Below are 25,962 nucleotides of genomic sequence, written 5' to 3'. Positions count from 1 at the left end.
TCTTGCTGCTTTCAATACTTGTTAGGGAGAGATGGCTGTGAACAGTGCAGATAGAAACAATCTGCACACAAGCTGCAAAGTGGCTGGTCCCGGGGCAGGTTCCAGCCACATCAAGCATACAGTACCCCAGGCTGGGAGGGGGGTTTCCAGACACTAGGAAACCCCTCCTCTGTTTGCCTATACTGTGGTAAGTTCTAACAGCAAAATCAACACAATGCTGCCTTGTCGTTACTGTATACTAGAATGACAAAGTCCCTAATGGACGGAAAGCCTATTGAAGTCATAGCTCACATAATTAATTCTTGCTTTCTGATTGGCTCTTTTTTCCTGCTATTTGTTTTTGCGCCCCCTATTTTCATCGACTATGAACCATTAATATTCACTGAAACCGAGACGCTATTGAAGCATGTGCTCATCTCTATATAACATAAAATCTTAATTAATATAAGATTTGCAACAGCTTTTAACATGGTCAAGAAAAAGCATTGGTCTGCTTGGCTTTTACCAGCTTTGGGCTCAGACAAAAAGCATTTCCTAGTAATTGGAATATTTTGTAATATTTTGTACTCCTGTAATAAATCATATACATAGTTATATTAACTCTTTATTTGAAATTATGAGCCACAAGTATCAGAAGGGGGGTACACTCAGCATCTGTAACTGTTTGAGTTATCCATGGGTTGTATTGTATCACTTCCATTGTTTATAGTTTGATGTTTACAACCAAGTAAAGAGCTGTTTGAGTTGTGACCATGGCGACATCTTAAATCGAGTTATCCGTTGGTTCTATCCTATGGCTGTGGCTTTCTCGGGAGCTAAGATTAAGTGAATGATAAGTGTTCTGGAACATGTTTCAACAAAGCAAAAAGTTAAATGCATTACAGGGTATTTTTTTTTCCTTCTTTTATCTGTGATTTGCTCTCTGTAAACTTTTTTTCATCTGCTAACTTCTACAGAAGCAGAATGACTTTATCACAGTAAATATAAATTTAATTGTCATACAATTTGCCAGTTTTTTTAACTAATGTATAAAGTTTACAAACAGAATTTCTCCCCATTAAAAAGTGTATTATTATCTGATATGTTCAGTTATGTATTATTGTACAGAGTTACAGAACATTGTATTAATAAATAAAATACAGTATATTATTATCGTTATTAGAAGTAGGAATATATAGGATTTTCTTCTTAATATTAGTGTATTATTATTACTATTATTATTATTATTATTATTATTATTATTATCAGCAGTAATATTATTAATAAGCACATTGTTAATACTATTGTTATTAGTAGTAATAGTAATTAGGATATTATTATATATTTTATTATTAGTGCTAGTAATAATTAGTATAATGTTTTTACTATAGTTATTAGTATTACTATTAATAAGAATAATAATTAGGATATTAGTATGATTAATTTTAGCAGTACTGATATTAATAATTAGGATATCATTTTTATTTTTGGTAGTAATAATTCTAATAATAATAATGTATTAATAAAATGTATAATTTATTATTAGCTTTAAATTTTGACTTTATGTTATTTAAATTCTACAGATATGCTATGAAAATTCACATGTACAAATATGTATTTATTATATATGCTAATTTTCCTGGTTTTCAATATTTTAAATTTTTTAGTTTAGGGTCTTTCTTTTAAGGTAAATAAAAAAAAACCATATGAAATTTCCCTTGGGACTGTAATGGGTTTAGTCTGTGGGATTTCCTCCCCAGTGACATTATCAGGAGAAATTAGCCTGTATCATTACGAGTGGTCAATGAGGTTTGACAGGCCTCTTTTCTCCCTACGTTGCCTATACAAAGAGGTTGCACGCGATTTTTTGGAACAGGAAAGTGTTGTCTAGACTAGAACCTTTGAAGTCCGCTTTAGCTCCATCCTCAAGTCCAATGACTTGCTCGCTTTGTACTTCCCCCCGTTAGCCGGTGAAGCTGTTGGTGCACTTATTATAAGTATTTACTGTACTGCTCGGCACTTGTGGAAAGGAAACTGCTGTATGGACCTGGAATTTTAAGTGTAATGAGCTCCATTCAAAACATGGGTGGCCTGAGCTTGAGGTTTGACTCAATCAGAATGGAATTATGCAGACTGTTAGGGGCAGGGATTCAAAACATTTCTCATACTAGTACATGGAATTTTTAGGTTTTCGAGCAGCACAAAAACACAGCTTTTCATTTGTGATTGGAGCTAGTTTTGGATTTGCTAGCACAAATTCTGCACCAGATCTCCTTAGACCATCATCAGCAGCAAAGAACGGAAACTTGAGGCTATCCAGTTATTGTGGAACTACAAGTTTCATCATAGTTTGGATAGCTATATGTTGCCTAACCCTGGACTGATGAATAAGGACGTGAGAGTCTGGACCAAGACAATGCACTTTAAGTCTAACTTTGAAAAATAAATTAAGTATTTAGAATAATGCAATAGACTCTGCACCTTTTTGTACTAAAAGTGCATTATCAGGTGTTTAATAAAAGTGCCATTGTAATCCAAAATTGTTTAAATAGAGGTGCACATGTAAAATAAAAATATTGCTGGCGGCCCAAATTCAAAAAAATACAATCAGGTGACGGATATTGCCTTTAAACTCCATTAACACTTAAACGTGTTGATAAGTACAACTGGATGAAAAACACATGGAGGAAGTTAACATTTTCAATTTTCAATTTCCTGTCATAGAAATATCTGTTATACCTTAAAATCCAGCAACCTTTAATTAAAGAATTGCCATGAAAAAATAAGAAACAGCATAATAACTTTATTACAGCACACTAATATATTCTGAAAAGTGGCCATTATCTAATATCATAAATGGAAAAATATAAATAAGACTTTACTACAAACTCATATTCTGTCATATATAATTTTACAATTCTGATTAGGCAGTTGCTGGAGTCAGATTTTATGAACTCTTACACCAGCAACTGCTTAGTTGGAATTCTACTTAGAAGTATGCGTAGGGCTTTAATAAATGTTACATAAAAAAACAGACACCTATATGATTTGAAGTTAGCTCAGGCCAATACATCCACTAAATTATTAATTTCAAGTCCCAAATAGGGGTAAACAGTAATATGAATCCATGTCTACTTATCATCTACTTATCAAAAAGTAGGTTCATCAGATGTTTAAGTTATGAAAAAATGTAAGTTAAACATTTTAGGTTATAAAAGGGAACTATTCTGGAACATATGGGTATGCTGAATGTTGAGGGATTGAATTTTTTGAAAACTCTAATTATAATATCTTCTTTTCATATATTATATTAAATAATCACTAGGAGGCTATTTGTTTACTAAAATCTAGTGAAAAGAGCTGCTCTTTTATTATAACTATATATTTGCATGCCAAATAATGCTGATAAAATTGTGTCGTTTTTGGGGAAGCTAGAGGTTCTTGGTGTTTCCCCTTTTATAAATAGTTTCATAATGTAATCGTGTCTTAGTCTGATAGGTTTGCATGAGTAAATTATTACGTTGAGTTAAAAATTTATTTTATAAAAAGCTATTTTTTTAAAAATAATATACACTTTAGAAAGTTCTGCCTGAGTTAAAAATGGCTCAATCACAACCGAAAGATCAAGCAAAATGGCATTACCGCAAATGCCCGATGGCGTAGTGTAATGTTATTATATCTAAAATGGTTAAAGAAATATTTATTAATTTAAAAACTAAATAAATATTTTTTTTTTATATATAAACATATATGAAAAAATACAATTTAGCCCCTTAACAGAAAAAGTAACAATAGTGACACCAACAGGCTACAAAACAGACTAACCAAAAACTGCTAAAGAGGACCATAACAGCAACCAAAGTAATATAATGGACATATGTAATTTTCTTTAAAAACAAACAAAAAAGTTCAATTGTATTTAATTGGCACAACTTATTAAAATTGCTTTTTCTTCATTATATTTTTTTCCTATAATGGGCAAACAGATTTTGTTGAAAGCCTTTTATTTAAATATCTAATCAATATAATAGTTGCATTTTGCGGAATGCAGCAATGGTCTGGAGGAGGTCTATGTATGGTACAGCTTTGAAGAAAGATGAATCCAATTGAAATTCTGAAATGCTGTAGTAATTTTATTGGGGCCTATAGTGAGAGGAAATACTCAATGTAGAGCTCACTTCACTAACTCATCTGGTAGTGATTTGTCACTCACCGTGTTTCAGGCTTGTTGCCAGGGCATCTGCTGCCAAAACGAAGAGAGACAGGGGAATACAATGATTATCGGGAAGAGTCAAGGAAATTTAGTGAATGAAATAAACCAAGAGCGGCTCAAACTAAGGTTACTGTACGGGGTACATCTACAAACAACACATTGGGGGAGGGGGGCATTGTCTTAAGGAATTCTATCTCTTGAATGCTATTTGAAAGTTATTTTAATTTAATTTTTGGGGTGCAATGTATATACTTTTTTTTTTAAGATATTATCAGACATATGTAAACTTGCCATTGCTATAATGTATGCAAATTCATGGAAGGCAAAAAAAAATAAAAATTTATCCTAGTAATTTTCATACTTACGAAATAACCTCATAATAAGGTTATAGCAAGCGTATGGAAGCCCAGAAGATTCCTTGTTTCATGCTGTGAGTTCTTTTTAAGCATTGCATGAATTTAAAGTATTTAAATTGCAAATGGCTCCTAATTACAGAGGAAAATTAAACTTTCTTTTATATGTGTGTGTGGCATATGACGGGGGGGAAAAAATATCCCCTCTATTTTTCTGCTGTGAACTCATATTTCAGTTAAAAAAAAAAAACAAACCACAAAAAAAAACCAAGACATTAATTGTAAAACATAATAAAAAATGACCTTGATTAAAATATGTGCTACACTTTCTGTCAACTGATATTATAAAATAGGTGTACAACATGTACGACCAATATTGTAAAAGCAAAAAAAAATAATCCTGTTTATGAAAGAGATTTTCTTAACTACACCAAGCAGAGAAAATTAAAGAACATTCCTACCTACCGAACAGACCCCATTTCCATGTCCAAAAGGTGGGACTTTGTTATTTGGGAAGATGGTTTGCGCAGATTTGGGCTAGTCTAAGCTGATTGATGGAGGTGTGACCAATAAGGGGCTAGAGGTGGGGGCACTGGGCAGTGCCAATGTATCCTCCTGCATATGTAGGGGCATGGCAACATTCTTGATTCTCTGTGGTCCAGCGGCACTGCACAACGTGGGGGGGGGGGGATTAGGCTAACAGGCATGACAAATTGCTAGTGAAGTAGGCAGGGTCCAGGAGGCTACTGCTTCTCAGTCCTGTGCACTTTTGGTCTTATCACATATTTATTTAATGTCTGATGATTAAAAACAATCAGCGAGCAATAAAAAAACAAGGGTGTCATAGTTGAAAGAGGGGACATCTCTCTTTCAAACAAGGGTACTCCCAGCTTTCTAAGTGCTAGTGATAAGGAGAGAGGCTCTGCAAGTACCTCCCCCAATTCCCAGAGACATTAATTGACTGTGGCATTGCATGATGCTAACGGAGGAAAGGAAACCCCATAGATCACGATGGCAAGAGATCTGTGGGTTTTATTAACCCCTTCATCATCATCAACATTTATTTATTTATATAACGCCAGTAAATTTCGTAGCGCTTTGCAACTGGGATAACACCTTAAATGCAGAGGACGAGTGGGACTCATCCTTAGTACTTAAGGAGGTGGTGTATTTTCCCTTTGCATTTTTCTAATGTAAAAAGGGATAAATGTATGCACAAATGTATGCATTATTATGCTTAGAGAACGTTACCTATTTTGTATTTAGTACAGCTCCATTGTTTTTCTTCTCTTACCCTGAATCCTTTTTTCTCTTCTCAGAGCTCTCCTGTCAGTCTTATTGATATGTGATTATCCGCACAGTAGCATGACTTCCTTAGGGTTTGGACATGATATCATTGGGGCTTCGTTAGGACTGGAAAGGTCTGAGTAGGCAGTTACAAATTTGCTTATAGTTTACACAAAGGGATAACATAAAATATATATATAGCATATACAATCAGCTCGGCACACATAAACAATGACCATTTTTGAGGTTATAGCCCCTTTTAGTTTAAATGGAAAATTATAATATTTTTTTACTTTACTTGATTCAGTAGTAACTAAGAATTCCTCATTTTTAATTGTAGTAGTTTTCAATTGTCTTTTTTTCAATTTCAATTGTCTTTAGTTTTCAATTGCCAAGACCTGTCAGGTCTGAAGGGGTAAATAGCACGCAGTCAGCTGAATATTCCTGAGATCAGTAGTGTCCTTTCAGTTTTGGAAAGCCTAGCTGTGGGTTTGGCAGATACTTCAGAAAAAATGCCACAGGATTAGTCAATGTGTTTTTTCTGCACATTAAAATAGTCCATGATTTGAGAAGTGAAGATCACAACATATTTATGCTTCTCTGTCATCACACAGATCATGAAAAATTAGTCTTTAAAAGGAAACTTTTCCTCGTCAGGCCTAAGGGCTCCGTAAATGTTTTACTTGTGTTCCAATGACCTCCCCATAACTTGTCATGTTGGGCTTGATTCAGTTTAGGACATAAGTACATTTGCGCGCCGTGTCTTGAGTGAAATAGCTAAAAAATGGGTCGTACGCCAATGAATGCAACAGCGGGCAAGTCGTGTCCGAACACAAATGACACAACTGCCTACGATTTGAAGGGTAGAACGAGAAAGATGTGGATAAACGGAGGCGATGTACACTAAGGGCGAGCCAATTCAGATGCAGCCGATTCAAGTCCTGGGTTTCTCATATGTGTTTTCTAGCTGTATCATTGCACCAGCTCCCGGGCAGGTGTAAGTTGCCGACTGATGGTGATGCCTGGCACGGTATAGTCTTTGGATTAAAAACTACACGTATGTACACCGCTAGATAGCAAAGCACATTTGTATGCAATTAAGAGAGCTTATAATAATATTGTACTGTCTATACAGTACACATAAAGAACATCCAGATGTATGTATTTAATGTAAATAATAATATTTTTTTTTATTAAAACACATTTTTATTAATGATTAAAGTATTATTATGAGTTGTTAATTTATTTTATAGAATTATTTTTTTTGCATGTGATCCTGCACTGTGCTCTGATCAAATTGAAACGTATATTGAGATCTGGTTGTATTTTAATATGGCTGGAAATACGCTCAAGTTCCATGGTCATTTTTTGAAAGCAAGTTTCGCACATGTTGCGTCCGAAGATTGATCAAGCCCATCATGTTTAGGACACAGTGAACACCAGGGGCCTGATTAATCTGCTGATTTTGAGCATATCACAGGCAAAATCACTCTGCCCATGTCCATAAATATGTCAATGAATGTAGCCATGTCCTCTGCGTCTTCAAACACTAAGGACACTTACTACAGCCTACTATTTCAGAGAGTTAATGTTGCGGGGAAGGAGGGTTTTGCCATAGTTAATTTACAGTAAGGGCATGCCAAATTCAAGCTCATGTAGGAGAACTTGCCATCACATTAGCCCATAAATTCATGGGGTGGCTGTGAAGTATTCCTGGAAATTGGCCAGAGATGAGAACTGCTCCCGTTACAACCTGGGCAGAACACCAAGACTCCCCCTGCTCTGTTGGGCCTGCTTGACATTCCTTCTGCAGCTCATCTCTTCTGGGAACTCCTGAAGTGGGTCATCTCCAGAAATGCCTCAAGCTGGTCTCCTCCAGGAACTTTTGAAGAGGGCTTCCTCTAAGAACTCCTGAAGCTGGCCTCCTCCAGGAACGCCTGAAGCTGGTCTCCCCCAGCAACTCCTGAAGAAGGCCTCCTCTAGGAACTCCTGAAGCTGACCTCCTCCAGGAACTCCTGAAGCTGGTCTCCTCCAGCAACTCCTGAAGCAGGCCTCCTCTAGGAACTCCTGAAGCTGGTCTCCTCCAGCAACTCCTGAAGCTGGCCTCCTCTAGAAACTCTTGAAGCTGGTCTTCTCCAGCAACTCCTGAAGCAGGCCTCCTCCAGCAACTCCTCAAGCTGGTCTCCTCCAGGAACTCCTGTCTCCTCTAGAAACTCTATGAAATAATACTTACCTGACATAAATGACAGGCGAGTCCATCCATCGCTGCATTAACCCAAGTTGCGGTTGGTGATGACGTCATTTTCAACAGTCGGCAAGAGAGCGAGTCGTGATATGAAGCAATCTCCATTCCGGTAAGTAGTTGTTTTTACAGGTTGGTGCCCTATGATCGGACTCCTCATGTCGTTGTCTTCTCTGTCGGGATAGTCAGTACCGTGAAACTGACTACCATCGGCCCCAAGTAGGGTGCACAAGTGCAGCACAGTATTGCTGAAACATCCTGGGTGTTTAGTAATCTCCACACTACATGAAGTTTAATACAGAGTGCAAAGAGTTAAAATGAATCTGGTGCTGGGTTTAATCTGGATTTATGAGCTTCACTTAGGTTACATTTATTCCAGAGGGCAGTTCTCTGGGGAGCGACTCTCAGACAGTGTACATCAACAGCTAACCAGGGACTTGTGGACGATGCCAAAATATCTCTGTAACATCCCTGCATAAACGTCTGTTTATTTTAATGTTCACTTTCTGAGAGGAAGGAACGTCTCCTGTCACTGCGCCTTCTCACTGCTTGTTTCCAAAAAGCGCATTTCTTAATTGTTTACTTAGCAAACTGGTTCTATTCATCTGCTATTTTCTCATGTCAACATTTTTTTACTTACAAATGAAAAGACGGTCGTGGACCTTTAGAACGGGGACAGTCGTCGGCTTTAGAGGTTTGTTCCTGGTAATTTATATCCCGGGAAATGTCTCTCTATTTCGATATTGACAAATTGCACAATAACATTTTTCTTTTGTTACCTCTTAGGTGAAATTCTTACCATCTGTCCTTATTTTCCAGGCTCTGTAAGTTGATATTTATCGAAAAGGACTATTTAAAATGCAAAAAGTATGTTACAATCAAATGCAGTAAATATGACATGGTAGGCATGAAAGTTCTCCAAGGTCTACAAGGATAGTTTTGTGCATGATCTGTAGCGCCCCCTGTGGTGTGAGTGAGCGTCGCATCCCTTATTGTGAGTGATGAGTGTGTCGCCTTAAGGGTGTTGAGAGCCAAGTGTTTAAAAGGTGTGTAGTAACCCTACCTACTGGACAAACCTTTCTCCCTTATTTTTATTGCCCAGGTTGATGACTACACAAAACGAAACTTTGTTGGACGTATGAGGGTGAATATGTGTGTCCTTATTTTAATAATGAATGTTGACAGAGCTGCATCTAAAAATCAAACCCATTCTATTCTATTCTATTTGGGATGCTCTTTAATCCATCCGTGCATTCAAAGCAAGTGACTGCGCTTGGAAAAGTCCATTCATCTCTATAGGAGCATATTGTATATTTGCCCACTAGGATTTTACAAAAATGGTTACAATGAACCATTCATTTCAATAGGAGCTTGTGCATTTCCTGTAGAAACCCCATTGAAATGAATATGCCATTGAAATGAGGGTGACAAGCGATAGAATATATTATTTCAATAAAAGTTGGTTTAACAATCGTGTCTGTGTTTTATATATTTTAGTATAATGAACAGAGATCTTAGACTTAGCTCCTACCATTATATTGGGACCACTGAGACGGCAAAGTTGCCACTCTAGGGGTCCTGATATTACTTATTACCCTTGTCCTCACAGCCAAGGGGAGCCAGGAAAAGCGATTTTCCGTGCGGAGCTGGTAATCTATGGGAGAAGGTCTATGCCTTTTTTTGCAGGCTCTCTCCCAACAGAGACCCCAGCCCTACGCTGACCAGCCTGGGACTGATGCCCGCTATGACGGGGGACCTCAAACTGCAAGAAGCAGCATAGACTGTCAGGCTTGGGGCTAGTTATCACTATAGCGGAGGGGAGATGCAACGCCAGTGGGTAAGGGTCCTTAGGCTGCTTGGGACACCACCTGAAATAACAAATAACAAAACTATCATAAACATTTTTATACCAGTAGTGTGCATTGTAAAATACAATTATTGACACTGTAAACATTATTAGATATGCCAAAAAGGTAGAACCTGCTCATTTTCACCTTAGGTCACCACGTTTTACTGCCTGAGATATCTGCTATAAGTTTCTTTATTAGAGGCACACCCTAATGGGAGAGGGAAATCGAACGCCTCTCTACTACAGCTGCTGTGTACAGAGCACATTTGCATAGTAAAATGTCAGTTTGACATTTGGAAAAGCCTTGAGATAAAAATCAAGAGCTATGAATTTCCTCACCACTTATTCTGAGCTAACGGGCAGCAACTGCGGACGTGGTAAAATTCTGGCACAAAGAAAAGTGAGGATCCCAAGTTACTAAATAAACGAGAGTAAAGTGACTGTCTGTATCAATGTTAAACAATTGTGGTTGGTTTAGCTATGCAGGTATTTAGGTATAAAACCAAACCCAAAACTGTTCTACATTTATTCTTCAACTAAAGATAACGTATATCACCAGCTGACTGCCAATCAATCAGCACGATACAAGGATAATGAAATGCTGGACAACACACAGATTCAGGTAATAACGTCAGAGCAATGGTAATGATTTTGGTAAGACAACATTAAACAAAAGGCACCGGTACTTCATCAAATATTATTTGCATAATGAAAAACTTTTCAATACTTCATAAATATTGCAACACATGTTTGTTTAAATAAATAGAACACTGACTAATCGCTTATGGTGGGAAAAGGTTGGAGGCGGCTTAATAACGTTTAAATCTAAACAACTAATAATGTACCAATACTCTTGTGTTGCAAGCAAAGGTTGAATGCCTGCTACCTTTAACTTTATTCATTGTCCGTGTTCTGCCTTCAAGGTTATGAAGAGTGATAGGTAACATGAAGCAGCAGGGCCTTGTTTAGTTTTAAGCTAGATACACACTACAGGAAAAGCCTAATGTTTAGCGATTTTACCAACAACGGGAAACAAGCAATCCCGATAGTCATGCCCATTCATGTGTACTCACTACACCCGATTACCTTCAGATCTGTGCTCTTCACCTGTCATAACCATCTGCTGAGGGAGGAAGGAGAGTGCTGCTGCTTATCTAAATTGTCGTTCCAATTCTGCAGAGTGCATACACACTGCAGAATTGGAACGTCATCGTTCCATCGTTGACCGAGATATTTAGTTCAGTTTAACAATCTCGTTCAATAATATTATGTGCTTTGGAATGATACTCGTTCCTCGCTGCAGGTTGCACACTACTGTGCTATCGGGCCAATCAGTGGTTGATTGTCTGAATGTCAGCATTGTGATTGCCGACAGTGAAAAAACAGTCAGTCACAATGCCGACATTAAATTGGCAATGCCAGCGGGTCCAACGGCTGTGCATGGCAGTAAACAGTCTTAAAAATAAATACATAAATAAATGATAAAAAAGTGCCTCCCCTCCCCCAGTCATATTATCCCTAGTGCCGCAAGCCTAGTGATGGTTGGAGAAGAATCAAGGGGACAAACAGCATGGGCCCCCCCGACTCTCCTTCAACCAACCCTAGGCTTAGCCGTCCGGGGCTGGTGGCACTATAGCAGAGAAACCTGCAGCAGAGAGTCCCCCTGACATGATGCCAACCATCCCCAAGCTGGTCAGCACGGCCCTGGATTCCCCAGGGAGTTGGGGTCAACAAAATAGTGCTGACAGCACAAAGCTTCTCCCGCACCCCTGATTTAGTTTAGACAAATATACTGAATTTTCATTCGTTCTCCAATGCCAGTGTAATTTAATTAATTTAATATCACTGTGGATACAGAATGATAACTGTCTGCTAGACCAAAATGGACTGCTGGTTTTACCATCTACTAATATTAAAAAGTTAGTATAAAAACCCTGCATGCTGATTATCATCCACATTTGTTCTCAATGCTGTGCGCTTTGAATACTTGCATCTGCCAAAAACAGAAATAGACATTTAGTTCTTCACAGCTGTCCAAAAAAATGAGCCAGAGTTGAAATACTTTACAATATGCAACACAGCGTCCATAGCTTGTGCTTAGCAGTCACTTACCCTAGTACCCTAGGGGGGAATTCAATTGACCGCAAGATATTTTTTAACACCGTGTTAAGTCTTTTTAACGCTGTTTTTTTTTTATCATTTTCGAGCGGGTTAACTTTACCCGCGATTCATTTCCATTTTTAACGCTCAGTTTTCTTTACATGAAACGGTCCTCTTGCGCTCCAGTAGAAGGTCTATTGAAAGAATAGGGTGGTTGAGAGCCTGCCGCATTAAAAGCTATTCAATTGTTTTTTAACGTGGCGCGTTAAACAGGCCAATATGCTGTATTATCTCGCACCTCTTTGGGGTGTGCTAAAAATAAAAAAACCTATGACAACTATTTGAAATCATGTAATAATGAAAAAAAAAAAAGATAAACTCTGTTTATAAGTAATGCATAACATGTAAAAGTTGATTTTCTTGTGAAAAAATAATGGAAAAAAAAAACACATTAAAAGAATAAATAAATACAAATCACTAATTAAATATATTTATGTAAGTTTTTGGTACAAATATGTACTAATGTATTTTGACATGGTACAGATGATTCTATAGTAAAAAACAGTGAAAATAAAAAAATATGCTAAAGAAAGTACTGTAATGTAGATATTATCAAATAAATAGGTTGTTTAATGCAATTTTATGTATGAAAATGTATGGCAATCCTTTTTTTGTGTTATACATGACCAGTGGCGGATCTAGGGGGGGGCTGACGGCTGCACACTGTGCAGGTCCGTTCAGCATTGACAGTGTGCTGCCCGGCTGCTCTGATTGTGTTTTAAACACAATCAGAGCAGCGGGGCAGCACACTGTCACTGCCGAGCGGACCTTCACATACTGTGCAGCCGCCGGCAGCCTTAGAAATTAGAAAGGGGGTGGGGCCTAAATCGCCCCGCCCTAAAATCGCCCCTGGTAGAGCAGTTGCCTAGATCCGCCCCTGTACATCACCGCGTTAAAACTCCCCTTCACTCCCCCTCTTTTTCAATTGAATTGCACGAGTTTTCACGCTGCGTTAACTAAAAACGGTCACTACAGCAGTTAAAAACCCACGTGATTTTTTTTTTTTCTTTAACGCTGCAGGGAAAAAAAACAACTCGCGGTCAATTGAATACCCCTCAAAGTATATATCTTTTAGTGGCTATTGTTTCCATTAGATGTTCATAGTAATAAAGATACTGGTATCATTACACAGGTCCTTTATTTAATTAGGGGTTATTGATCATTTCAAATTCACAATATTCACATAGATATATTTCAACATTTTGTTTTACTTCAGCAGCTCATATGAGTTTAGGGGCTAGATTTACTAAACTGCGGGAAAAAAATGGAGATGTTGCCTATAGCAACCAATCAGATTCTAGGTGTCATTTATTTAGTACATTCTGCAAAATGACAGCTAGAATCTGATTGGTTGCTATAGGCAACATCTCCACTTTTTCAAGCCAGCAGTTTAGTAAATATACCCCTTGGGGTCTATAAAGGACGGGATGGGGATCAAGTGCCACTTTTTACCACTGCCTCTGGCTATCCATGGCCCTGCGCAATTCCCATCCAACCTTCCTAAAACGTAGAATAATTTCCTGATAACACTATGCGGAGGTTGCCAAATTTTTGCCTGCCAGACTCTGTTTACACAGCTTTTAAGAGAAAAAAGAACGTCAGACCACAGTCAACAAAACTGCTGAGAATGACTGTACAGGTAACACTACCTATTCACACTTTCAGTGTACATAGGGGAGGTAATCTGTTCTACGGTCAAATGATGTATAGAATTGTTGACAGGTGAAGGTAATCTTAGAAATACATCATTTCCCTAACTCTATAAAGTCAAACTCCTTCCAAGACTGAGCTGTGTTTATTTTTTGTCATGTTGCTAACAAAGGGTTGGTGGGTAGTTTTGTGCTATGATAACAGACTTCTGTGGACGGAACAGACATACAGTACTCCTAGAAACAATACGTTGCTTCGCCCATTTATCATTCTGACACAGAAATATATGAGAAATGTGTCTTTTCCAGTGTCCTCAATGAGAGGCAGTTGTTATTACGGTGTCAAGAGCACAGAGTCAAATGAATCTTTCACACACACAGGCGTTCCAGCTAAGTTACGTTTAATAACAAGACATTGTGACGTGACGTTTGGATCACACTGTAGAAACAGATTTCTTTCGCGAGTGAAGATGCATCAATCACTTAGGTTTTGTGTAGTTTGATGCTTGTTTTATTTTGATAGATTCACCCTGTGTGTTGTAGAATTCCAGGAACGACACCAGGCAGAGAGCGTGTTGAATGTAGTTATCAAACTTTAATCTTAGGTTTTCACATTATTCACTGGTAGGGAATTTAAGTGGATCTATCATTCTGAAATTGGTTTATTTAAAACCTCAAATCTACTTACAGAGTTTTTCACTTGTAGGTCCAAGGGTTGAGTGGCCGGCAGTGGTAGAACTACCGTCACTGTCCTGGGGGGTGGCCAATATGTGGTGTGGCTTTGAACAGAGCCATGAATTGGCGAGACTGTACTACTCTCCAGAGGCTCCTGCTCTGCTCTTCCTGCTCTCAGGCGCCGTCCCCGCACTGTGCATAGGTGCTGGGGACGGACGCCCTAGCAACCGGAAGTACTTCCGGGTCCGCCAGCCACGCATGCGCAGAAGGAGCAACTGGACACTTCTTTCCTCAGGTTTTGTCTGCAGTCAGGTGTTCCTGACTACCGCTATTATACTCCTCCAATTAAGGGCCTGGTTAGGGTGTATAAGGCACCTCCTCCCACATGTCTGCGCCAGAGTGTTGGTTTCACCTACTTCAGAGTGCTTTCTCCTTCTCCCTTGCTCCTGTTATTGTCCATTGGTTCCTGACTCCTGGCTCGTTCCTGACCACTCTCTCTCTGTCCTGCGATTTGGCTCCGTTGTTTCCTGGATTCCGACCTCGGCTCGTTTTCTGACTTTCCCTCTGGGTCACCCCCGTGTACTGCGCTTTTCTTGCTCTCTCCCGCTGCACTGTTAACTAGCTGGGAGAACTGCGACCTGCGCACCTCATGCAGCCAAGCCCCAAACCTCCTTGCGGGGGCCCTTGGTGAATACCGGGGGTGCGTTAGACTCTGCGCCTCCCTGTCTAGTAGTGTCAATATCAGTCAGCGGCATCCTCAAAGTCATATTGTGACACCTGCCCTCATCCAAATTTTGCTCTGGGGTCTATCAATGCCGTATTGTGGGAGACTAGTGAAGGCTGCTGATATGCTGTTATATTTAGGAATGGACATTATCCTTTTACTAAAGCATCTCACCTATTGAAAAGCATTCTACCTAATTATGGGTCATTATTGACCATGTGTCATTATGAATTTTCATTTTTGCTTCCAAAGTCAATCTGGGTCACCGACGATCTTTCAAAAGGGGCAATCCCAAAATGTAAACGCTGTTTTATAATTTTACACACCTACTTTTGAGAGAAAATACCCGTGTTTGAGAGTGTCTACGAGGGGGGGTTGTACTGGTTGATTTGAGGAGTTGGGCTAATTGAGGGCATTGCTTTCTAAGTGTGGATTAGGTGCACAAGTGCTCTTAGATTTGCACTGAAGTAGAAAAACTAGATTTCATTTTGAGGGACAAGATCATTTAATTTTGTTAAAGGGTAGGAGAGGGTGCATTTAGGGTGGAGCTGCTTTAGGAGGACGCACAGCCTTTACCTCTTTGCAAAAGGTCTTTAATTTTTACTTTGTACTTATACTTGGACGTACTTTTTCCTTTCCAGTTACTGTTCGATGGGAAAGTGAATTTCAAGAAGCAATTCGACCAAGGTAAAGAAATACCTTCAAACACACAAATGTGACACATGTACAATAGACAGTGCAGATGTCCCTTCAGTCATATAAATAATCAAACATTAGTCTGATCTGAGCAGTAGTCTATGAGAAAAACTAAAAGTAGAAGTTGAGTAGACTTAAATGCGTCATTTTTACCGCCATACACATTTTCTGGAGCATCCACAAACTCAAATATGTAGATTTATTTTACAGGGGTGTGTTCAAAGACCATAAGGTGAGTATGCCCCTTAAAATGCTGTAGGTGTGCAAGTAGGCAAAAAAAACAGCCTTACTGTGTCAATAAAGCTTTTCCTCTTTAAGTTTAAGACCTGGGGGTAAGTGTATCAAGCTGAGAGTTTTCCGGTGGGTTTGAAAAGTGGAGATGTTGCCTATAGCAACCAATCAGATTCTAGCTGTCATTTTGTAGAATGTACTAAATAAAAGATAGCTAGAATCTGATTGGTTTTTAAAACCCAATGGAAAACTCTCAGCTTGATACATTTACCCCCTGGTCTGTTATAGGCAAGGTTGGCTCTCCAGCGCCCCCTGCCCTTCACTGAAGCCTTCAGTACGCATATTGGCTGCGGTGCATGCAGACCGCTGGGATGTCCCGATAAGCACGGCGTCATCCCGCAACGCTTACCGGGCTTACAATGTTCCCCCGGCCTTTGTTATAGGTCTACTTCTGTCTAATCTCATAGGCAGGAGATCCACCTGATGTAAGAAGGAGAGAAGAGCCTATCGGGAAGGAAGAGTCTTAACATCTCCTGCCACCTGGGACTTGCAGGTAGGTCCACAATGACCGGACATTTACGTATTGTCTACTTCTGGTCTAAATCGGACTAAACTATGCTGTTTGCACCTGTACGATGAGGCTCCATGATGAAGGGTCTCTCCGATCTGTCAACGGACGTGACCACGGTTGAACCCGTTTACCTCCTAAAATTTAGAACCATCTTAAGCAATCAAAAATGTAAGAAATTCCATGAAATTTTCACATTTTTCTACCCAACCGCTTTGAGAAATGATTAGCAGATGGTTTGACCATCTCTAGTTAAGGCTTAAAGTTCCACAACAACTGGACTGTCACCGATTGCCTGAGACCGCTCTGTGTAGGAGATCAAAAGTACAACTCAAGGTGGACATTAGTATATACTGACAAAGGCACCAAGGAGGGATTATTAAAGGACAGACTTTCCTTTAGACAGACTTTGCATAGTTAGAGTCAGAAAAAAAAGATACCGGACCATCAAGTTCAACCATTCAAAAATTCTAATTGTGTTCATCTAGAGTAAGACAAAACAAAACCCCAGTGTGACAGAGGTAAATTTTTCCATGATCTAGGGCATTTCAGCTAAAAATGGGTAAATTCCCTTGTTCATTTTTACCCCATCATATCCTTTTACTCATTATAGCTACATATCCAATCCATTTTTAAATTCAGTTAATGTAAGGAATTCCACAGCTTAACTACCCTTACAGTAAAGAACCCTTTCCTATGCCGATACTGAGATAAATAGCTAATTTACTTGTATATTGTTTGTACATATTCTCCTGCTCCTAAACTTTCTATGTGCTCTGTGCTATAGCTAAGGTCAACAAAACCAAATAAAAGCAATTCATTTAGTAAAAAGTTCCAAGAGAGCATGTATGATCTAAAAAAAATACCTTAAACTATTATATACAGTTATCACCAGACCTTATAATACGGTCCCTTGTGCTATTGTACCGATGGAGCAGGGTTTCTTGCACCATGGTACCCAATTAGGTGCATGGTACAGAATGTTTTTTTACACTTAAGTCAAATATTCTGAGTTACTTACTAGTTAACTAATCAAAATACGGCCACAAGATATTAGACAATCTATTTTAATCTTTGCAATAATGCACTGTTGACTGTAATAAAGTCTCCTTCATCTGTATAATGTCACATTTTTTTTGTATTGTTATGTTATGTTCTAACGTCAATTTAGAGAGAACTTTCCAAGTACTTGATGACAGGAATATAAGTAGTAGAAGTGTTAGAATATCTACAAGAGATAATGGATTGTATATTTGTGGAACATTAGAAATCAACTATCAAGAACATTTTCGTGCTAACATCAACATTCTAAAACATTATAAATAGCATAAACAAATCAGAGCAACTGGAAACACATAGGAGAGACCAAGGGAGAGGCATTCACTGCTATTATGTTTATATGTATAACTGCACAGGGAAATAAGTGCAAATTATAATGTTTTTTCAATAAAATGTATTATATATTCTTCTATCTACACCTCTTTTATCAACATACATCGGGGGGTAAATGTATCAAGGTCCGATTTTTTCAGCGTTTTGGCCCCCAAGTCGCCAGATGTATTAAACTGCGATATTTACTCTGATCTTAAAAGTCGCTGGTCATCTCTTTGCTGCGATGTCAAACACTCCCGTGTTTAGCTAACGCTCCCGTGTTGTCCTTATCTAGCTGCGTGATTAGTAAACACATCACTGTTACACTGCCCTATCTATACAGCCAGAAGTCCGGCGGCTGTTAAAAGTGTAAAAATAGATAAAAACGAAAAAAAAAAAAAACATAGGGTCCCCCTTCCCAAGCACTATTAACCTTAGTGCTGCCAGACTACTGCTGGGTACATGAAAATTGGGGAAAATTTTTCATGGGGTCCCCACGATTTTCACATAACCACCACTAGGCAAACCAGCCGGGGTTGGCGGCACTATAGCAGGGGGACACTCGGCAGGGGTCCCTCTCCCATAATGACTAACCAATCCCAGGCTGTTCAGCGCTGGGCTGGATTCCCTAGGGAGTGGGGTCCGCCAAAAAAACAAGCGGGCCCCCCCTCTAGGAATAACCAGCCCAGTGCTGAAAGCACTGACACCGATGGCTGGCTGAGACATGTAGTACCACAAAACAAAATGTTTACAAAACCACTACACCCTCATTAAAACCACATACTTTTATTAAAAATAATAAATCCCCAATAAATACCCCAATAAATACAGTAAACACATCCTTTTCTGTACTGCAGTGGCCTAGCTCCGCCCCCTCAGTGACATCATTACACACCCGCGTAATGATGTCATCATTCTGCTGTTTCCTCAGCCGGCCCCTCCCAAGCTTATATGTATGATTTTCACCTATTTGAACTCCTCTCTTGTATTTTCACCAGTCGATTCCTAGTCGTCCTTAGCAGTGACAGGCTGAGAATTTAAGAAAATATGAATGAGGAACTTGTTTTGTCTTCAGCTAAGAAACAATTATCTAGATGATTGAGATGCAAATTGGTATCACAACCTGGCACTATGAAATATTTACCTATCTTTTATTTAGGAGAGGAGATAACTTTCATTTTAAATCAAACGACAAAAAATGAGGCGACATGTACGGGAGGGAGTGAATAGCAGGAGAATGTCGCTGTTTGTTTAGACCTCATAAAAGCTGTGAAATAGACAGCGGGGAAGTGTTGACAGTAATCTGGGGAATTATGTTCACGGTTAGGATAACAGGAAGGTGCTGAGACATCCCTGGCAGTTTACCTGTGGCTCTAACCTGAAACAGCTTCTAACAGTTTTCCCCAGTTCAACGCCAATGTTTAGAGAAGAATAACAGAGCGTGAGCTCTTTTGTGGCAAGGCTTCCAGGTAGAACCTTAATGACATCACCGCTTGTATTCTAACTGACAAATAGCTCTGTTCCCTTCAATTGAAAGCAGTTTCTCCAGTGAGTGATTTTCAGAAATGTGGAGAGTGTGAAAAGGCGATTTCAGGTTATGTGTTCTGCAGGTAGCGTGTGTAGAGCCTCACAGCTATGCGGACAAACGTCTCTTTTACCCACCGCCACCAATGCGGCCGCGGATAAACCCATCATTTTGTTCCTGTGGCTTTTAATTCATATGCTTATTTTATGATGGATACAAATTTCTGACACGTTGAAAGGTTTTGAAGGAAAGAAAAAAAAAAAAAAAAGCACTTTTTTTTTCCCCATTTTATTTAAACAGTTTTCACATATTGTGGAAAAAGAAATCAAGAAAAAATATGCCATGGTGTGTTATACGTAGGTAATACACAAAGTACTGACAGCGAAATAGTAATATACAATACATTTATAATCGAGAGACCAGCGCATAATCCATTGTACTTCAATTAATTCAGCGGTTTCGTACAGTCAGATGGTGATTTTGAAAGAAATGTAAATGATTACTGAGGATAATTAGTACTGATAAATGTGCCACTTCCATACGCATATAAACGGACGTAGCGCACAAATGAGGTTTTGCTTGTCGATATTAAAAAGGGGTGGAATCGTACTCCTCCATTTCACACTGGAGCATAACGTTTGGGCCAAGTTCTTAATAACAACTCTGAGATGGTCTCAGAGGGATGCACAGGCAGACATGGCAAAATTAAATCAATGTATTCAGGGGCAAACGCAGGATTTGTAGAGGGGGGGTTTCCACACCACGCCGCCAGTGGGCGTGACCAGCATGCACGTGGGCGTGGCTACTGTTAGGTGCACGCAGCTCTCCCTTTTCACACAGAGCCATGTGAAGCAGGAGCAGGGTCCAGCCACCTCAATTATACAGTGTCCCAGGCTTGGAGGGGGGTTTCCAGGCACTAGGAAACCCCCCTCTGTTTGCCTATGACATCACCGAAACCACGGCCAGGTCCATCCAAGCAATGCCTACTTTGAACGAGACAAACATCATAATTTATTTATAAAGTATCTCCAAATATGCAGCGCTGTACAGAGAATATTTGTAATTCGCATCAGAGAATATTTGTCATTCCCATGGAGCTTACACTCTAAATTCCCTAACAGGCATACAGACAGACTACGGTATATTGGATGGGGTGTACCCCCCACCCAAAACATATTTATTTCAGGAACTGAGTGTCAGATCTAGACTTAAGCATTTTTCAAAGCAAACCCCAAATGTTTAAATCACAATACTTATTTTCCCATAATTCAATTCCCCAAAGAACCCAAATTAGCATGACACGATAAATTAGGTTCATTTAACTATTTAACTTTATTGTGGACCTAAAAATGATAATGTGGTCGATTTAGGATGACATCACTGATGCACTTTCTGCTAGACTGGGGGTGATATCATTAATTCCTACTGAAAACAATGGCTGCCTCCTTAATTTGTGATGTCCAAGATGACAGCCCCCACTGAGTATAAGTTACGGGAGCTCTTATAAAAGTGCAATTTGACTTTTGGCAGCGGCAGCAAGCCATACAACAGCACAGGCAACATGTTAAACACATTTGGAAATCTTTGTGGACATAAAGTGACAATCGTTAAATAAAAGCAACTGAACTGCAATAATGACATAGTCTATATTTACCTTTTAATATACAAATCCTGGAAACCACACATATTTACTTAATACTGTTGATATTCCAAATGCAAACGATCAAAAACCAATAAATGATGACTCATAACGATGTACGTTGACACTTAGTAGTTTAGCATGCTGGTAGCTCTTTTATTCCCTTGCTATATACAAAGATGTCACATAAAATTGTAAATCATTTAACGAGCCAGTAAAGTCATCAATGAACAAATGCAGTGTTTCTAATTAATTTGGCTTTCCTGCTATCAGTTCCTTCCGTTGTTGAAAGCAAACCTGTTTAAATACCAGCTTGAAAGGGTAGAGTTTCTTTATCTGGCATCTCTTTGGGCAGAAGCCTGCTCTGCACACACACAAGGGTATGGCTGGTGATATCATAACAAATGTATCTGACTTGTTGTGCTTTGCCATTTAAGACTTTTGCCCTATGTCATTACGCTGTAAGCAGTTTCTGGAGTGCCGTGGGATACGTCTATTGTTTGCGATTGAGGCAGGAGGAAATACGCCATCACCTTATATTTTATAAAGCAAATTTCTTCTGGTTGGTAAAAGAAATATTAACAATACTTGGACAATAGTATTTTCATTTAATCAAACACAGACATTTAGTTCCTGCCTTAAACAAAAATGGTTCAGAAAATAATTATTTGTTCAATTTAATATTTCTGATACGTTTTGTAGAAGTTTTGTTGTTTAATTACATTCTAAACTACAGCTTTTTGCAATTCCCCTTATAAGACCAGTAAAAACAAAATGAATTGTTTTTGTTCCAATTTTCCCATCCCTCATCTTAAATTATATTTTCCTGTTTCCTTTCCTCTGTTGTGCCGAATCCATGTAGGTATTCCCGTTTTCAGGGCTGCACAATGAGAGAATTTGGCACTAGGGTTTGAGATTGGAGTGGGAGACTGGGGACTGGGGTTAAGGATGAAGTGTTGAGGTCAGGGATAGGACACTCAAGGTCAGGATTTGGGATAAAGAATTTGGAACTGGGAATTGGGGTTATAAATTAAGCACTTGACCCAGGATTGGGTTGAAGACAAGGAATCGAGCTCTGTGATTCTGGGATAAGGGGTTTCGGTTAGGAATCGAGGTCTGGGATGAGAGTTTTCGGTTCCAAATCGAACTCTGGCATGAGAGTTTCCGGTTACGAATCGAGCTCTGGGATGAGAAGTTTCAGATAAGACTCAAGCTCTGGGATGAGGGGATTTGGTTAGGAGTCGAGCTCTGGGATAAAGGGTTTGGTTTAGAAATCAAGCTCTGGGACGAGGGGCTTGGTTCAGGAATCGAGCTCTGGGATGAAGGGTTTGGTTTAGGAATCAAGCTCTGGGATGAAGTGTTTGGTTTAGGAATCGGGCTCTGGGATGAGTGGTTTGGTTTAGGAATCGAGCATTGGGATGAAGGGTTTGGTTTAGGAATCGAGCATTGGGATGAAGGGTTTAGGAATCGAGCTCTGGGATGAGGAATTTGGTTTAGGAATCGAGCTCTGGGATGAAGGGTTTGGTTTAGGAATCGAGCTCTGGGATGAAGGGTTCCAGTTAGGAATTGGGAAGTAAGGGATAATGTAAAGTATTGGTGACTGGGGCTAGGGATTGGGTTAAGAATATTAAAACAATACAAATACTTGGGCACCATATTTAAATATATAATCTACTCTGTTTGTGGAAAATAGGTCAAACATCTAGGGCCTGATTCATTAAGGATCTTAACTTGAGAAACGTCTTATTTCAGTCTCCTGGACAAAACCATGTTACAATGCAAGGGGTGCAAATTAGTATTCTGTTTTGCACATAAGTTAAATACTGAGTGTTTTTTCATGTAGCACAAAATACTTGATAGCTTATTTGTACACTGAAATTTAAAGTTGATATAAGACAGCAGGGTGGCAGGAAGGTATTCGGTGTAGGAAACAAGAGACCCAGCATCCACTGGGGGGAAAATATATAGGGAAGCTTAGGACCCACCCTGTGGATCTTATAGGCTGGGTATGCAGACGACTTAACCTCGACGTTCACATAAACACATGATTTTAAGTGTGTTTGGCTTATGGCCTCTCTTGTCATTAAAATCCTAGGGCCTGAGTCATTAAGAAGAGTAAAGCATAAAAAAGGAGTAATTTTGCACCTGGGTAAAACCATGTTGCATTGGAGGGGGAGCTAAATTTAAAATGTGGGGAGAGATTTATAGCTGGGGTAGGGTATGTCCTAGACCAACGTTGAATTTCAGAGTAAAAATAAATCTATCAAGTATTTGTGTGCTACATGAAAAAACAGCCAGTATTTAATTTATGTGCAAAATAAACTAATTTGCACCCCTTGCATTGTAACATGGTTTGTCCCGGAGAACATTTACTCTTTTTTTTGCCTTACTTTCCTTAATGACTCAGACCCCTAGAGGTTAATTAGTCAGATGGATCATATTTGCTGTTAATAGAGCAGGTTAAATATTTTGCTACATTGAATCTATATAGATGCCTGTCCCATCCTAAGAAGGTCATCAATGTAACTGCTGTGTTCTTAGCTGTGATTGTTGGCATCTGGTTAACATGTAACTAGACACAAGGGAAAAGGGACCTCATAGATCTGACCACTTATATGTGTCACCGCTGTGACGTTTTCTGCATCAGCGGGGAGATCTGTGTCTATGACATCCCAACTATAGGGGGTGCAGGGGTTAACCTTCTGATTTCATTTTTGAATCAATAGTGCTGTTCGGACATTGAAATAAAAGTAAAACTGGACAGTCCATCCTCTAACACAGCATATTTGATTTTGTTGTAGTTTTAGCGACATTTTAAAACCTATGTTTACCCCTTAGCACCAGAAACGCATTTTTGTCCCGCAGCATCTGACAAAGCCTACGTAGCTGTAGGTCGTAGTGGCCGGAATGTGTCAAACCAAAATTTAAAAAAAGCCTCAATCTTAAAGCAAGAAATTCTCTTCCAGTTCTCTTGACTATTAGTATTCAAATAGCAGTGTGATTTTTTTATTTTTTTTTAACCAGCGGAGATCCTTGGGGAGTAATTCAGTCTCGGATGGATGTGAAAATCCAGATTAATATTTACAAGTTCATGAACCAAAAACTCGCTAACCATCCCATTAGAGGAGCATATTAATCTGTTCCCTTGTCTACTCTAGCCCGAGGTACAGAAGTTAAAGTGGATGATTTTCATAAAATTAACTTGACATTCAAAGCAAGAAAAATAAATAAAATAAAATAAATAAAATTCTGAACAATTACAGAATTTTGAGTGACAAGTTAATAGGTATTTTGGCACAGTTAATCCTGTATGCAGACTTTTCTCTTGAAAGGCACATGCATTTTCACATTTTTAACTAATGTTATTATTAAGGGAGGAATATACAGTGATATTTTTGGTCCACTATTTTACCTACGTTCTACAAAGGTATTACTAACTCTAGTCAAGCTAAACTCTGCAAGCACAATACCACTGTTTTATAACTATCCCATAATCCTCTTATTCTCCTCTCAAAGACCTCCTGTGTATTTTATTAATGTGTGATAAACCTCTCACAATGCAGCACATTAACGCTGTTTGCCTTTATTTCACATCTGCTACAAACGAGTAAAGCTGGGTACACACTACAGAAATTTCGACCAACTTTTTATGCCGAGCGATTTTACATGCGACCGATGGTCCGATCGCTCGGTCCATGGACTGCATACACACTAGCCTTGTTTAGGACGATAAAGGGAAGAGCGGACGTCCCTTTAGCGACTTTTTACAGCCATGTTGTCGTGAGCAATGACTGTAATTTCGTACTCACTGTTGTGGATCGGTCGGAAACTTATACACACTACACAACGGAAACGAGTTTGTAACGAAAATATTTAACAGTAGGACCAACCAAATGAGGCGACAATCGTCCATTTGGGCAGACTTTCGACCTTCGTGTCACAACACACACTGACCCGACTTTTGAACGAGCGGTCGTATGTCGGCTGATTGAGCCGATTATTGGATGAAAACCGTGTAGTGTGTACCTAGCTTTACTGTACAGAGGGATAACTTAAAGCTGTGTCTAATATATGCACTAACATTGATAATTAAGTAAACTACATCTTTGGAGGCAGAAACCCTTTCTGTACCATCTAGGTGATGACATCTTTGTTCAAATGTTGATGACCGATCCTGATTCATACGGTTTGTGTTCTGCTCCCTGTGGTGTGTGAATCGTCACCATCATTTATTTATATAGCGCCACCAATTCCGAAGCGCTGTACAGAGAACTCATTCACATCAGTCTCTGCCCCATACACTCTAAATTCCCTAACACACAGAGACTAGGATTAATTTAGACAGCAGCCTATTAACCTACCAGTATGTTTTTGGAGTGTGGTAGGAAAACCGGAGCACCTGAAACAAACTCACATGAACACGGGGAGAACAGAAACTTTTATCAAAGTTCTGTTGCATTCAGTTGAATGGATGTATAAAGAACCTGTTATTGTAGAGTGACAAAGGGATCATAAATCCCTACCAAGCACAAAGCCAGCGCACACTGTTTTAGTAAACACAGATTCTGGACACTTCGTAGATCTTTTCGTCGTTGTTTCATGATCACAGTCCATTGTAATCTAGACTGTATGTTTCAGTTTATTACGCCGCATGGAAATTCTTCGTTACAGGAAAAATTATGATGCGTTATTAGTTACAGGCAAAAATATGTTGCAAAGCCATTTAGATGGGATTATAATGATGCTTAATAGCACACTATTATGTGTATTTTAGCATTGTGTGTGGTAGATTGAATTATTA

This window comes from Mixophyes fleayi, chromosome 8, assembly GCF_038048845.1.
Source record: "Mixophyes fleayi isolate aMixFle1 chromosome 8, aMixFle1.hap1, whole genome shotgun sequence".
Taxonomy (NCBI): domain Eukaryota; kingdom Metazoa; phylum Chordata; class Amphibia; order Anura; family Limnodynastidae; genus Mixophyes; species Mixophyes fleayi.
The sequence above is the reverse complement of the archived record's forward strand: the minus strand, read 5'-3'. Positions refer to the sequence as shown.